This window comes from Diadema setosum, chromosome 6, assembly GCF_964275005.1.
Source record: "Diadema setosum chromosome 6, eeDiaSeto1, whole genome shotgun sequence".
Lineage (NCBI taxonomy): Eukaryota > Metazoa > Echinodermata > Echinoidea > Diadematoida > Diadematidae > Diadema > Diadema setosum.
The window spans coordinates 32,117,402-32,134,767 of NC_092690.1; the positions used below are offsets into that span (position 1 = coordinate 32,117,402).

A 17,366-nucleotide genomic window follows, 5' to 3' on the forward strand; every position below is an offset into this window, starting at 1 on the left:
TTACAAGCATAACCATCACATCATATCAATACCTCTCTCAGACATGCTGACATTTCATATCAATCAGGCCTGAGTCATACAGGCCTGATTAATATGAAACATAACGTTCAGCAAAAACAACAGGTGTGACAATCATGTACAACCTGATAGGACAAGCTAGGATGGCATAAAATAAGAAGCTCCTACAAAGGCATTAACTTACGCAGCATAAACAAAATTATAAAATTATGTAAATGTTCATGTGGGGACACAGGAAATGCACATATCTATATATCATAATATGCACGTAGCAGAGAACATTGAAAGTTACGAGTAAAGGTGCAATTACACTGTAAAAACATCGGTGTTAGATTTAACACCATGTTAGGGGAGTTAATTCAATAATGACACCGCATGGTGTTGATTTGATATTGGTGGTGTTAATTTCAATGGTATAACACCCGTCCAGCTTCATTAGGGGACCACACCAACTGGTGTTACTGTGGTGTAAATGTATTTACAGATTTTTTTTTCAAAAATCAAGTCCTTTATCGGAAAATTCTTTATCGTCTTGTTGAAGTTCAAAATTAACAAGAAGTACAGTAACTAAGAAACTATTCCAAAAAAAAAGCAATTATACATTTTGAAATGACAGCCGTAGGTGTTAATCTAACACCATGAATGAGCACCGGAAATATAACACCAGCTCGGTGTTTCATATTTAACACCGGACTTTTTGCTGTGTAGGGACAAGTAGTATGAGTAGCTATTCATAACACTAAAGATGTAAGTATAGAAGGGTAACTGATGGAAGATATTAAGAAGATACGGATAAGTGGTAGAGATAAACCTGGTATTACACTCAGAAACAAGAGGGCGTATGCACCCACCAGAAATATAAGCATCATAATTTTATGTTATGCACAGCACAAAGGGCAAATCACTGAGACAACCTGGACTGTTAATAGTCGGAGCAGTGGGGGCAGGTTCCTGGGGGAGAGGGGGGAGGGGGGCTTCAAGAGGGGGTTCCTGCAGGGGGACATACGGGACATCTGGCCCAGGAGGCAATGAGAGTTCCTGTGGAATGTCTCTGCAGGTGTCTTGGGGGGAGCATATCTCGCTCGTCGTCTGGGGGAAGCAAGTCTGTCTCATCGTCGTCAGACATCTGGTGCTGGGGAGGAGCCACAAGGGGAACAGGGACCCTCATGCATTGCAATGTCTTTACACGATATGACGACTTTCTGAGCTGAGAGCCACCTCATAAATGAGAAGCAGACACAAATCGAGTTTCCGAGTAAACAGTCACCTTGGAGGCATTTAATAGAACGCAGCTTCAGACCAGATAACCAGCAGTGCCATGCATAGAATAATCATACAGTCACCACGAGGAGGCGCTAAGTAACAAGCTTGAATTGTAACATTGACAATCATTAACAACACTGGCGCATGATACTCCTCACTTGTGTAACATAGGAGGCATAAACCTCGCACAAAGCACCCACTATAACACTGGGTACTTGACAATGTGTGTCTTCACGGTATGATGTAGCCTGTACAGATCACGTCTATTCACCTTTTGGGTCTTCTTTTCACTAGCCACAAAGCTCAACTTCACACCTTGGTAACACAACATTTGCTATCATGAAACAAACACATGTATTAGATATAATAGATCTAATCTTTTGCAGTGTAACGATATGACCCTTATTATTAACCATCTTATAATGGTGTGACCCTTGACATTTCATACACCCACCCCTTTGACATGTAACACCTTTCTCTAACCTTCTTCTATGTACATGTGCGACTTACAATGCTAATTTGCTCTCTGCTCAATACCGAAAAAAAAAAATGCGATTTTTTTACACACATACACACCAAACACACACACACACACACACACACACACACACACAGACAAACCACTACCACTGCACAACCACAACACATACACACAAGATTCCACATATATTATCATACTCTAAACGCATACTCAACACATACCATGTAGCCCCCCCCCCCCCCCAACACACACTCATACACTTCACTTTCATCCTACTGACCCCACTTAACAAGCATAACACAGGAACACCCACCCCAGCCACACAATTCGTAGTGCATCTTAGCATGATCTTATGCAGCTTGAAGAACACGACCGACGACAGTTTGTGCAGCTGCGTTTCATTTTACGTGCGCGAAATGTCGCCATTGAGGTCAACAATTGGGAACTGCACGAGCAGCACAATTTGTCGCCGGCGACAAATATGCAGAGACGACAATCTGTTCCGTCACTCCTTTAAAAAAAAACAAAACAAAACAAAACAAAACAAAAAACAAAAACAAAAAACGTCGCCCACGTAACTGTTGTGGCGAGCTGGCGCGAGCTAGGATGTTGTTCATGGGATATTGCATGTACCTTGGCGTACGGCGAATGAGGTACCGATAATATAGGGCCGTTGTAAGGTGCACGTTTGCCAACATGATTGCAGGGGCGGATCCAGGGAGGACCGCAACCGGCGCACGCCCCCCCCCCCTTTTTTTTTTGTTGAAACAAAAGAAATAAAAAGAAAAAAATGTAGGGAGGGGTGCGTGCGCCCCCCCCCCTTTAATTTTTTTAAGCGCGCCCCCTCTTTACGGAATTCCTGGATCCGCCCCTGTGATTGCGACAATTTGAGCACATGGAGCTTTATTCCAACCACAACTGCAAAGTTAATTTGCTCGCCACGCAATTAATGTCCCTGGGGTACGGGACACAGCTGCACCCTTTTCAGCGTATAGTCATGCGACAATACCGACACTCTTATGTGTACGCTAACGTACACTGCAATAACATGGATTTCAGCTTCTACGTTAGTAGCAAATACAAGAATGTAATATCATGAAGTCTCTCGCTAACCACAGCGTTCGAGCAATGATTTCACCCGCTGTCCATCATATCAATAGTGTACAATATTATAAACTAGGTATAGGCCTGCTACTATCATACAATACGTGATTAGTTCAGTGAGCATTAAAAAAAAATAATTTGACATTACCTTTCAGCTCTCTGAACACATAAAAAATGAAAGTTCAGTGTAATGGCGGGCAATCGTCAGACAATTGGGTGCACAGCTGAAGGGCCTCACGAGACAAACTGTATACACTGTAGATACAACGCAATGCATTGCAAAATGCGATCTAGCGGAAGGGGCTTTCTGCTGGGGATTCCCCGCTGTAGCTTGAGATTTCTTCATTGCTGAAGCGGCGGAGAGACCTGAGTGCGCAAAGTAGCACACTGAAGCAATGTCCTTCGTGCTGTTCCATATTTGTAAGTGTAATTATGCGTTTGTTTCCTGCTATATGAGTCTACGCCCTAAACATGCTTTCTCGTTATATCTTCCTTTCCGTACATATTTCTTTTTTATACCGATTATCTAAAAAAGTTCAATGTCTTAAAGATTGGCCATCCCTTTTGCATTCCTTCCCAAATAGCACAGAACATGATATATTCCACCAGAATTACAAGACTATTGTAATGCTATAACATTTATGTAATATATGAATGTTGTAAGCCGTTAAAATTCAAATTATGCACCAAACGCTCACCGTAATGTACTCTGTGTACTAGGCACAGCTGAATACATTAATCCTGTGTTTGTAATATGATGTTAATACCAGCGTGAATACTGTACTTCGAACCAGATACAGGCATGTTAAAGCTGTCAGAAAAGAAGAATTCACTAGCTTCTCTTACTCTGCTATCAATGGCAAATAACTTATATAAACGACATGTGCAACTTAGTGCATGACACAGGTCTGTAAAAGTAGACTAGTAGCTTATATCATAATGTTTTCGTAGTACGAAAGATTTATTCAAATCCTAACGGTCAATTTAACTAAACAAATAAAGACCCTCTTGAGTTCAAAATTTACAGGTTTCCGAATAGTGTTTTTTCAATACCTAAGTGTTCTCACCATTTTTTTCAAAAATGTTCATGCAAAAGGGACTGGCTGTCTTTAACACTTGAAATTTACGTCACTTCTGTGTCATGATTTATGGATGGTACGACTTTTTTTCAGTTATCACTCAACCGTGAAGTCAGTATGACGTCATTTCTAAAATCAAATCCTCGACCACATCTCTTTAACGGAATAAAACATTCCTGTGAAATTCAAGGGTCATAACAAGAAATCAAATTGATCTGGACACTAGTAAAAACGCGAATAGGCTCGTTTTAAATTTGTAGGTCTAAAATGCTCCAATCGGTGTTTTTTTTTTTTTTTTTCTTTTTTTCTTTTTTTCTTTTTGCGCCCGTTTCAGGCCATTACCAACAGACCGATTCGGGCGACTGCTCATGGAAGTGCGCCCTCTACAGGCGCCGCCATTCCAGGGGGCTTCTCTCTAGTTTACATATATTGTGCCTCTTCTGGTTTTTCTTTTTGATGCATTAGCGAACAGTCCGATCGAAGTCTTTTTGTTGCTGAAGACAATTACCACAAATAGCATATAGCACAAATATATTGTACTCTTTGAAAATCTCGTCATAGGAGTGACATCATTTTGCAAAGAGTATCTGAACTTCATGGAGTTTCAAACATGCCAACGCTCTGACATAGCTGAAAATACATAATCACGTGGAGCTCTTTCTTGAATAAACTGCTTTCATGTACAATGTTTGTATAATAATGAAACTCATTGAATAATGACTATGAATAGTACTGTGTCACATTGTTTCTTATTACTCCTAGAACAATTGGTAATCATGTAGAAATGCACACCTACCGTTCGCTTCGCTGTTTGTCAATAAAATTTTGTGCAGCTATTGGAGATGCTAAATTGAACCATATCAGAGAGTTTCCATTGAATTAGAAAGCCGAAAAGGTAAGAAAAATGAGAAATCGAAGTTGAAAAGTATGTCGGTCGCGAACATAGTCTCCAACGTAAGTAGTGCACCGATTTCGCAGAGAACGATGTCAACGATTATAATCGATTCTGGTAGTCTCTAATCAGCCGCTTACTAACAATATCGAACTTGACTCGTGCAATACGTGTAGCCCCTACTTTCTTTTTCGTATTTTTTTCCTTATTGATAGCTCACCTGAGTCGAAAGCTCAAGTGAGCTATTGTGATAGTTGTTTGTTTTCATTGCCACTATCATGATTATCACTATTCAAATTATTGATACGATTATTCATACCAGGATTAAGACATCGATCCTTTCTTTAAAAATTGTGGCAAGTACAAATGTATTGATTTCATCATGACAAAAGTTGATAATAATTCAAATTAAATAGTGTTGAAGGGAGTAGAATGAGGTTGACGGAAAAGTGGAAGAAAAAGGTTAGGCTATTACCAGGGAGAGAGAAAGAGAGAGAAAAGAAGATAAGGAAGTTGAATTCAAAGGGGGTTTGTTTCTAGTATCTTCATAATTTATAGGCCTAATTAAATTAATAAATTAATGAGAATAGTATTACAACAAGTGTATGTTACACAATCGTGTATTAATATTGTGGATTTCTTAAAGTGCTTATTTTACCTAAAAAGAAACAGAATATTAATTGAAATGGTAATATGTTTTTGATTGATAAGTTCAACTTAAATTGTTTTTATGATAGTATTCATTTTTCCACTTCATTTTCTTAGTTATGTATACAAAAACTGCAACCCCAGTATTTGCTTTTGTTTTGTGGTAAAAATCAATTTTATTGTGCAATATTCATGATGGATAATTCCCATTTTTTTCATATATCTTTTACTGTTTGGTACACATATTATCTGTCCAACATTTAGTCAGCAAAAAATGTTGACAGATATACAGTCACACGCAGGAGAAAATTACATAAAACGATAAAAAACAGACGCATCAAGATCACTTTCTTTCTTCCACATTTTACTGTCGAGCCGACGTAATTATTGTGGTTAAACACCAAACAAGCGGCTGTATTACAGACTACAACAATCGATTATCATCGTTATATCGCTCTTCCACATAATCGATCATCCATCATGCTACGCTGACACGGCCGTCGATCGGCGTACTTTTGAGTCAAAATTAGCTACTTTTCTTCTGCAATTGACTATGAAATTTCATGAAACCCTCAGATATGGTCCATCTTGACATTTCTGATAGCCACAAGAAGTTTTCATTGACAAATTAAGGAAGGAAATGGTAGGTGTGCAAGGTGTGCATTTCTACACGATTACCGAACAATTAGTTGTTTGAGGATGACAAATTGATGTAATCAAGTCATGACTGGTGACAAACTTATGTGTCAGTTGATGATTGTCTTCATTGGCTGTGTACAGTTTTGACATGATGGTATGACAGTTGTGATGTCAGTAACATTATCAAGGGCAATGACTAATGTCGATAGGAAAGACGGTAATGTGATTGATATGTTTATATGTTAACTACAACCAACCATGCATTACTCAACATCATCAGGACTGAGAAAATTTCATTATTTACACATTGAAATTTGATTTTTTTTTCTTTAAAGTAGGAAGAACAAACATTGACAAGGAAATATTGGTTTAAAAGTGTCAACTTACATTGTAAGCAAGAATCGACTTACATTTTCTACTCTGTCCTCCTTTCCCCCACTCTTTACTTCTTTCAATATTTTTGATCAACTTTTCTCTTTATCCTTCTTTTTCTTTTAACATATATATCCATCTCTATCATCTCTCTCTCTCTCTTTGTATATACATGTATCTTTTTTTCTACTCTGTCCTTTCCCCCAAATAATCTCTGTCTGCTTAACTATTTCCTCATTAACTCTTCTTTCCTTCTTCATCCCTCTCCTCTTCTCTATTGGTCTACCTACTCTTTCTTTCTTTGTCTGTCTGTTTTATTTCTATTTCTGCTTTCTCTTTTTCTCATTTGAAAACACCCGCAAACACAGAAACTCACACATTGGCTGCACACAAATACATGTTAAGATGAACAGGGCAGAAATAGTACAGTGTCATCACAATTTATTAAATTAACTTGACAATTACTTGAAGTTGGTTGTAAATTGGACTGTTTGCCCCATAGTTTTGAAATATGAAAATCCCAAATTCTGGAATAAACATTTTAGAAAAAAAAAAAAGAAATACAGTTTTAGTAAATAATACATTCATGGCATCTCAGTTAAACAGTGTATGTCTATCTTAAGGTCACATTAACATGCATTTGATTTGAATTAACTCATTGGCATACTGCCCGTGTTACGTTTATCACTGTTTTGTAAACTATGCAAAACTTCAAAATACAATAACATTCTTATTTCACGTCCGGTTTTGATCCAAATTTCCACAGTTATGCTTGTTTGATTTTATTTTGTTCATTCAAATCAACGTGATGTAGAGGTGGAATTGGCCTTTAAGTTAAACTGTAGATGTACACTTCAAATCTCTTTAAACTATTACTCGAGCAACCCCAAAATTTGACAGAGTCAGAATAAGGGTTGACCTTGCTACAATAGAGAACATAATAGTATGTAGAAGTGGTTGTGTTTAAGGAATGGGTTATTGATTGATCCTATTTGGAAAATCTGAGACATTTGGCCACATATGCTATCTGAAGGTCTGGTGTGGTGCATAAATGAAACCTTCATAAAATTTTAGCATCCATCTTGATATTCATCATTAATGTCCATGGAAATTTCTTCCTCATTTGGAACCTCACTTTGACTTTCCCTTGACACAGTTCCCTCACTTATCAGAAGGGGTAAGTTGTAAGCTGTAAGTTGCATAACCCAGCACAAACAATTAAAATGTCATCGACATTTTGAGCCGTTCCTGGAATTACACTGCTCGAAATCTTGAAGCACTTCAGGAGTCGAATAGCCCTCTCTACATGGATTCGTACATTGGCCATTCTTCTCGTTGCCGTAACACTTTGTTCAGGTAGACGTCTGTCTTTACACCCTTTTGAAAACGCTGGAATTGATAATTCTACACCAGGTGGCAGAATATCTGTGATGCTATTCCCTCTGTCGGCAAGGACTTCATCTCCTGGCAATAAATGTTCACCAAATCCACTATTTTTGGAAATGAAAGTGTCACTTGCCCTTCCACCGAAGAGTTAAGAAACAAAGGCTACAAAGCCAATTGGGGCTACACAATACAGCGCCCAGTAGGTATTGTGGCTTTTGTAATTTGAATAAGTCTGTGCCTTTTTTTTTCTTTCGATTAAGATGGTCTCTGTACAAATATTTCGGTACAGTCTATAAGGCAAGTGGCTTTTTGATGGCAAGAAGCAAAGCTTTGGGGTCGAATTCTTGCCAAAGTGTCACGTGCTGGCCAGAAGATTAAGTTGGTTTTCACATACTTGGCAATTATTGCAACCACGTAGAAAATACTGCGCATGATGTGGTTCTCGAGATTAAGAATCTTGTGCCAAGGTCAGTAGACATAAGGTCAAGTCGAAGCGTCATAAGAACGAGCAAAATCTGATCACGCACATCAATTTGAAAATTTGGTACAGATGACAGAGTCATGCGGAGAGCATTGACAAACTAACACAGCTTTACTCAGTCATGTGTAAAACTTGACAACACCATCACTCATCTTTGTTATCGACACTTCAGGACACTGATCTGTTTGTGCTGCTTTAGACTTTACATTTTACGATTGATCTTCCATTGCATAGCTGTGATCATGTAGAGTGACATCTTTCCACAGAAAGAAATAATTATTCATCTGAAGTGTATCTGTCTGCACAGAGTTGCGGTTTATCCCCTTGTCTCTCTCATCGTTATCATGCTCTTCAATGTGCTGTTCAACATCAGCTGCCATGTCTGTCGTTTTGGCTGGAGTACGTTGTTTGGGTCGTGGTCTTGAAGAATACATAAATCATAAATGATTAAAACACTGGTTTTCATGTCACTTTTATTGTCTGCCAGACAATTCATTTTACATTCATTTATACTAAATGCTGGTCTTATTTCAAAAGTTTAGGCCACCCCAATTTTAATGATATCACCATGTAATAATGTACAACAATAACATTAAATTTTGTGTGAAAATAAAAACCTACTCTAATTAAGTGCTCATTCTACCTAAAATGATACCCATGTGGCTGCAGAACAGTATTTTATAACGTATGCATACAGCTGAAAAATGACATGTAAAGATATCTAGTTATTTCATTTCCTGAAAAAGATGCTTTAGTATTGAAATGAGTCAATAACATCTAGCAGTAGACCCTACTGTGTATAACCAATAAATCTTGTAGCCCAGACACTTGCCTGGATACGGATGACCAGCAGTTGATTTTCCATCTTTGAAGTGGACTAAACACACCTGCCGGGGAGAAAAGTTACAGGAACCAACAGATAAGTTCCGCAAATGCTTTTTAAGTTCATGACAATGACATGTATTGTAATAATCTCACACCCAATGTTCTACAATTAATTTCTGTTCAAATCATTTCACTTTTTAGTAGAAAATGATCAAATTCATGGTGAACAATTTGGTCTAGTAGTAAAAGTAGCAGCAGAATTACATTTTCAAACCATTTTATACAGTATGATTGAAGGTACCGCCTATCATCACCCTAAGGATCTGCAGCTTATTTATTCCAAAAGCATAGAACAAATTCGCCTAAGTATTGCATCGAATATGCCATAAATACTGCAGTTTCGAATATCATTACCATCCTCTTGATTTTGAATCTGCTTAGTGAAATAAAGCCATTTCAGTGCGTGCAATGTATTCTTCTTAGTGCGACTTAAAAGGGTACCTCAACATCGGAAACCCTTCCCTCCATACACTGTAAAAAATTTGTTTAGTTTCTAAACACCTAACTAAACACTTTTCTGTGACAGTTTAAAAACACTGCGACGTGTTTATATATTAAACATGTTTATGAACTAAACACATGCTGTGTTTATTTTCAGCACACCCTAGGTGTTTATCACACACACATGTTTATGTTTTAAACGGTTCTGATGTTTAAAAACTAAACACCTGCTGTGTTTATAGCCTAAACACCAAACGTTTACACCGTAATCACTCACAGTGTTTAAATACTAAACACCGCACATTCACATAATCACCCACAATGTTTAAGATCTAAACACTGAACCAAAAAATAAACATGACGCACTGTTTACGTTGTAAACACTGCGACATGTTTATTCGCTGTGACAGATTAAAAACACTGCGACATGTTTATTTGCCATTTAAGTGTTTATTCTCAGAACACATGTCTGATTTTTAGATCGATCACAAAATTGCATACACTAAACATGTGACATGTTTACATACTAAACATCGCAATTTCTCTGTGTTTATATGATACATGTTTACGCCTTATACATGCTGAGTGTTTATATGAGACATGTTTACTCATCATACATGGTAATTTCCACGTGTTTATATGAGACATGTTTACACATCATACATTCATACATGCTAATTTCTACGTGTTTAAATGAGACATATCATCATGCATGTTAATTCCCATGTATTTATTAATGTAAAGTGGATTGTTTCCACTTTTTTGCATGAAAAAAGATAAACGCATAACATTATATAGAATTTACCCAGTATGTACCAAATCATCAGCACACTTACATCGCATAATACCAGGGAAGACCTGCGTTAGCTTTCACAAATATTTTGGCTACAAGAGTTAAAGGCAATTCTCTGAATGCAAGTTATCAAAACATCAGTCAAAGCTTGGGCAATATCTGATGAATAATAAGTTAAAATCCTTTAAAGGGGAAATCGAGTCCAATAAATAAGTCTGATAAAAAAGAGTAAAACCTTACCAGTTTAACAGTAAAAATTTGAATGAAATCGGATGAAAAATAAGGAAGTTATCAAATTGTGAAGATTTGCTAATTTCTGCAAAGCAGTTAAAAGTGGATATGAATATGCAAATGAGTGAGTTGACCATGCGATAACCTCACAATTTTCCATTGATCGTGTACCCCCCCCCCCCCCAAAAAAAAAAAAAAAATCATGAAATTCAATGTTTATGTTAATGAAATGTGAAACATTATGGTATTCTCTGGTTGAATAACTTCAGAAAAGTGATCAGTTAGATATATCAGGACTTGAGCCTCGGGAATAATTGCGTTTGAATGAAAAACTTGAAATTAAGTAAGTTGTGAGGGAATGACATGCCCACGTTGCCATTTGCATATTCATATCAACCATTCAAGAACTGTTTCCTCAAAAATTAGCGAAACTTCAAAATGTCATAACTTCCTTATTTTACATCCGATTTCGATCAAAATTTTACCAATGAACTCTTAATATTTTATTCTTTCTTATCAGACTAACTTGTATTTGGACTGGATTTCAACTTTAAATATTGCCATGTTATTGCTATACGACACCATACTGAGTTAAATGCAAGATACCTGGGAGTCACTGGCCTGTACACGAAGACGTAAATGGAATTCTCTCCTATACACACAGTAAAGTTTGTATTTGCAGGAAATGACACATAACTCATTTTGGAGGAAAAAAAAATATTGCATTTAACAATTACTTTTCAGTCACATGTAATTCTTAGCCTACTTTCAAGAATTGCCGTCTTTCTACTGTATTCAGAACTAATTCTTAGTATTGTAAAACAAACGAATAAACTTGTCGATTGTGAAGTGCAACTCAACGCTTCGGAAGCTTGACATGTATGTAACACCTCCAGGAACATAACTGCAGTCTGTGAACAAATCAATGCCGACCTTGAAGATTACATCAATTATTGGCAAAGTGCTTTGGGGTGTACCCGAACCAAATTAGGCTCACGGCAAATTATACCATGCACAACACTATGGTCGTATTGGTACTGATCAGGGAGTGTAGATGATGCACTCATCATAAAGAGACCCCCCCCCCCCCAAAAAAAAAAAAAAAAAAAAAAAATGTTTTCACTGTATTTAGCCTGTGGTGAACATCTGCACTCCCTGATCAGTACCAATAATGGAACTAAACTTAAATACATACATGATATTGTTCTTTTCACTGCGACATTCACTGAAAGTACATGTAGGCTAACAGTACTGTATTGATTTTTCACTTTTGCTATTTCGAGAGAAATCTTAGAATGTTAGCGGATTTCAAAAGGTGAGTGAGAAAAAACTTCTACCTTGCTAGAACCTTGGAGAAAGAAGTCAAACTCAATGGATATACATGAATAGTCTATTAGAGTCTAATCAGTCTCATCATACTCCACATAATCATGGTATGGAGGGCTACTTTCAATCTCGACACAGCAGAATTTGTGGTAAAGACAAGAGGATATGAACAAAGAAAAAATAATGCATTGCAACTGGAGGCGGGAGGGTATGCAAGGCTGTCATGAACACGCGATGTGATCAGCAAGACTCCTCCCTTGTCAATTTGTCAGTCAGTCGCAAGACTCCTCCCTATTCTCCATGCATGTTGTACTACATTTCTGATACCTCTCTCCATGTGACCGATTTCAAGAATATCTCAGAAAGAAAATATTAACTACCGAATGCTGCATTTCCTATCAGGTCTACAAGAAAATTGCAAAGAATTCCAAACAAATGCAACTACTGGCCTCTTATTTGCGTCCAATATCTGCTGATTGTATTTGAAGCACCCGAGGGAAAAAAAAATGAAATGGCTGATATTTTGATTTGATTTGTTTTGATTTCTATATTCCTTTTTGCACAAGAATATAACAGAAAGCAAATCGAACAAAATTCTTGAGTAATATCTTAACAGTGAATTACAAGGATATTGGTTGATGAATAAAATGAAGTGAATGAAACTGTTTTTCTTAGTGCAAAACGATTTCGAGCAAGTGTCTTTACATAATATATAACATTACAATTTTACGTACCAGCTGTTAAAAAAAGACAATTACACATATCTATGAGCAATAAGAATACAGGTGACCATTATCGTCAGCACAGAGGACAATAGAATCGCTTTGTTTCGGATATCCCTGCCATTTCGAAACCAATTGTCATCAAATAAGCATTGAATTCCTCTTCGAATTATATAGGTCCCCTACCTTCATATTTCTTTAGAGGTTCGTCATTATGTAATACACGCATACACGCACACGGAGAACTGAAGCCCCAGCGCATACAAAACCCTATCAACCCCTATATGATTTGCTTTATTCTAGTACATGTATACAGGTTTAGATGCACACTGTCAGTGAAGAAAAAAAAAACAATAGAAAGGTTGCTCTAACAGGTGGGATGCCTCCTAATAGGTCTGTAGTGCATCATGACGATGTGAGACATCACATGGCTAGCGGGAAAAAGATTATTAACATTCAAAATCATTATCCATGGTTCATTTCCTTCACATGGCATGTAGGCCTATAGATATACTGTATATCAGTATATCTTGCGATGTCCTTGTAATCCTCAGATGTTTGCACTTTTAGACAGGTTGTATAGAAGTAAGCGCATGCATCTTTCATTCTAATCCAGACAGGTTTGGCGTGATCCCTGATCAATTCTTCCATGACGTACTGGTGCTGGTAAAAAGAAATGATTACACAAGGAAAACAAATCAGTTGGCTTTGCAATACAATGAACTTAACTGCTCCCATAGATTCTGAAAATGAATGGATAGCAAAGAAGTTGACTGAATCCATAAGCAAGTTCAAATTAAAAGGAATGACAGAATCCCTTCATCACATTAGCACATAGCGTCTTGCGTCAGTTTTTACTTACTTTGCTGAATTTTCTGGAAATAATTCAAGTCTTTTTTGTTGTTTCTTCTTTCTTATTCATCATCATTATCAAGCAGAGTTACGACCATACTGTATCCTTTGTCTCTTGGGTGAAGATTTTCACATCTGTAATTTACACTTTCAACAATATTTGCAATAAATCAATTTTCCATACTGTGTATTTATTTTAGCTAATGGATTGAATTCGGGAGTCGGGAGTAGGTAATCCCCCCCCCCCCCAAAAAAAAAAAAAAAAAAAAAAAACACACACACACACATACACAAACACAAGAACTTAAAGCATCTAAAATCTGCATTTTGTAGAAACTCATTTACATGCCCTTTAAGTACATAATATTTATTGATTTGGCTCTGCAATTTTGAGTACTTACTTGATTTCCACTTTCCACATGGGTAGTATACAGTGATATACTATCCCCAGTCGATTTACTCTGCTGACTGCACCATGCCTCGTTCTCTGCCAGCAGAGGTAATGTCTTGCAGGATTTATACACTACACGTCAGGACATCATCGTCACCCACTTTGGTGCCATTGCAATCCCTTCCAAGACATCCTAATGGGCTTTACATTCAATTTTCACCACCTGTTGAGTGAAGAATTTACAGGGAATAAAACTGAATTTCACTCAAAATATAGTCACTAACCCATCGTCATTCACATGAAAGATACTTCATAACTTCGTAAAATTAAAGATACAGTGAGTTGACCCGCTAGGCCGAGTTTACCCATAACTACGGTACCGGTAATTTGCAGAGTGTAGGCCTAGCAAGTTAGATATTGTAACGTTAACAACACTAACACGTTACAGTTAGACTTAACGCTAGAGCGTTCCCCGTTCTAATGTACAACTTAGTCGTTAGATTTAGAAATAGAAAACTAAAACAAACGAGCAAAATCTTCAAGGCGTAGCTTATTTCCACGCCTATTACAGTTTTACATTAAACGAGGGCGATTTTGCAATAAATCTTGTTATTCACCGACTTAGCAGACTTAGCAGACTCACCGCTTTCATGCAGGCCGGCCAGGCTAGAACTTTATCCCTTCGACGCCATCTTAGCTAGATCCGCTCCTTTATGCAGTGCAGTCAGCTATCAGCAGCAGTACAGTGCAGTCGATCGAGTCGTAAGTGCAGTGTAGTGGACGACAAGCCTAGAACGAATGCGCACGTACTGTAGGCCTACGCACATCACGCTGCTGGGGCATGCAATCGCAGCATGCACCAGCAGCCAGCCAATCAGACAGATCCATCCGTACAGGTACGTACGCGCGCGCACATCTCCTTTCCCGCCAATTGTGCATTGATTATGGTCATAATCATGCACAGCACGAGTGTGCGCTAGAAGCGCACGCACAGGTCACCACTGCGTGCGTTGTGGCCGCGGCCGTCATGTCACAATGCGCTGCTGACTTGTAGAGTACGAGTATCACAGTGTTTATGTTAAACATGTGCGGTGTTTAGAACGTGTTTACGAGGCGTTCTAAATGTAAACGCGCCTGTTTATTCTGACAGTAGAAGTGTTTAGGCCTAACCAACAAACATTTGGGTAATGCCCTAAACCATGAACGAAATCATTAACAAAGGCAACTCCCATTTTTTTTTTCTAGCAGTAAAATATAGGACTGTACATGCGAAACCAAAATATAAATTTATTACAGTTGTATTACATATTTTTAGGTTACCCTTTTTCCTTATTGATTAGGCATTTCCATGAAAGGCCTAAAACATGAAATATTTCATAGTGCATCTTGATGTCGTAACAGTTTCCACTTCCTCGTGATAAAAGGAAACTAGAAATTGCAATTTACACACCATTTCCAACACTTCTCCATATATATATGGACATATTGAGATTAACATAACGTGACCAGAATAAACACTCCAACTAAACACTCCAAGCTAAACACTTTAACTCTCATTACTTTACACGTGCTATACACACCGGGTGTTTAGATGTTAAACAAAGTGTTTAGATTTTTAACACTGTGTTTAGTTCATAAACATGTCGCATGTCGCATTTTTTACAGTGTAGGAAAATCACATGAATTCACAGTCATGCATTGTGTTCGCAATTTACTAAACGGATGTGTACTGTAACTCAACCGTGTTTAGTTTAGTTTAGTTTATTAGTTTGCCTATGAGCTTGTTTTGTTTTCCTGTCTTCGTTATTATTATTATCATTGCATATGGCCCATAATCTCATGCATCCCTTTTCGTTTAATACGCCAACAACTATGATACGCAGGGAGCCGATGTTAAAGGGATCGTATAGTTTTGGTTCAGACCCAATTTCATGTTTCTATCATCTATTGGTGAGATAATGAGAAACCTCTTATGAAATATGAAAGAGCATGTGATTCCATGAGGAATCCAACGTTTATTTGATGAAAATTGGTTTTGAAATGGCTGAGATATCCAAAACAGAGAGATTCTAATAAAGTGTAGGACCCACACTTTATTACGATCGCTTTGTTTTACTTTGTTTTTGGATGTTTCAATCATTCTAAACCCGATTTTCATCAAATAAACTTTGAATTCCTCTTAAAATGGTATGCTTTGTACTATTTCATAAGTGTTTTCTTGGTATCTTGCAAAAACTTAAAAGTCCAATTCTCATCTCCACCAATACTGTACTATCCCTTTAAGGTGCCCTGCCGATACGTGGTCCCATTGGTCTTGTACCTAACCCCGGGGCGCTCCTTGTACACAGTTATGTATACTGTGGGCTACGCGTTAGGGCTGGTCGCAGTTAGGTCTTACTCTTATCATACATCTGGAAACCTGAATTCATCTTTTATCTACATCTAGAAAACATATAATAGATGCACACTTGAAGAGTGCTTACTGGTAAATCTAAGCCCTGGACCTATACAGTAGCTATGCTTAGTTTAATATTCTAACTGGATTTTCTTTTATCTTGTCGAAGCGGTGTCAATGTGCTTGACACTGAAAACACTGCCCACGGTTAAGTTTAATTTGAGAACGATAATATTCAATTTTAGGTTGGCATTTTATAAAGTAGTCGTCTAAGGTATAGTTGGACAACTCAAACTCACCCTGCTGTTGGCTTTAGGAATAAAATTCTTGCGATTCATATTCTTCAACCATTCCTGAAGTTTTGCAGCAGTGCATTTCAGCTGAAGCTCCGTTTGAAATCTATGCATTCGGTAAGGCTGTGAGCACTCACACTAATCGTGAGTCAAAGGAGAATGAAGTTCACACACCGATAGTTTTAATCTTCTAGGTTCTTGCTATTGTTTGTGCGTAGTGTTTCCCTGTTCCTTGCTTCGCTGTTTTCCTTGTGGATTAGAGCTATTTCGTCTAATAAAACAATCACGAGTGCACAACAATGTAAACCAGCAGGGGGAAGACTCATGTGTGTGCACGCCGATCATCGTGGTGGGTAAAGGGTCCTGTATTGTACCAACAATGAGTGGGGAACGGGCCGCTGCGCTGCTATTAAGGCCCCCATATCACTAGAAAGGCGACCATGGCGACCATAGCGATCTGTGATGATTTAACAAATAGTGGCGCGATCGCCGTCCGTCTCCATTTTTGGCCTCCGAGGCGATTACACTACGCTTTCTCCACGCTCAACCTGCGCTGTAGGCGATAGCGCCATGATGATAATACGACACTGTCACGTTGTTGCCGCGTTTCCAGGCCGACGGGACGCTTTGCTTCTGCGATTGTACCGACTGTGTTGCGATATTCGTACGCTTAT

The 17,366-nt window shown here is 38.0% G+C and overlaps 1 pseudogene; it reads right to left on the reverse strand.

Annotated features, from left to right (window-relative positions):
- Positions 1–994: 994 nt before the first annotated feature.
- On the reverse strand, positions 995–17,264 carry LOC140229735 (uncharacterized; annotated as a pseudogene).
- Positions 17,265–17,366: the final 102 nt, after the last annotated feature.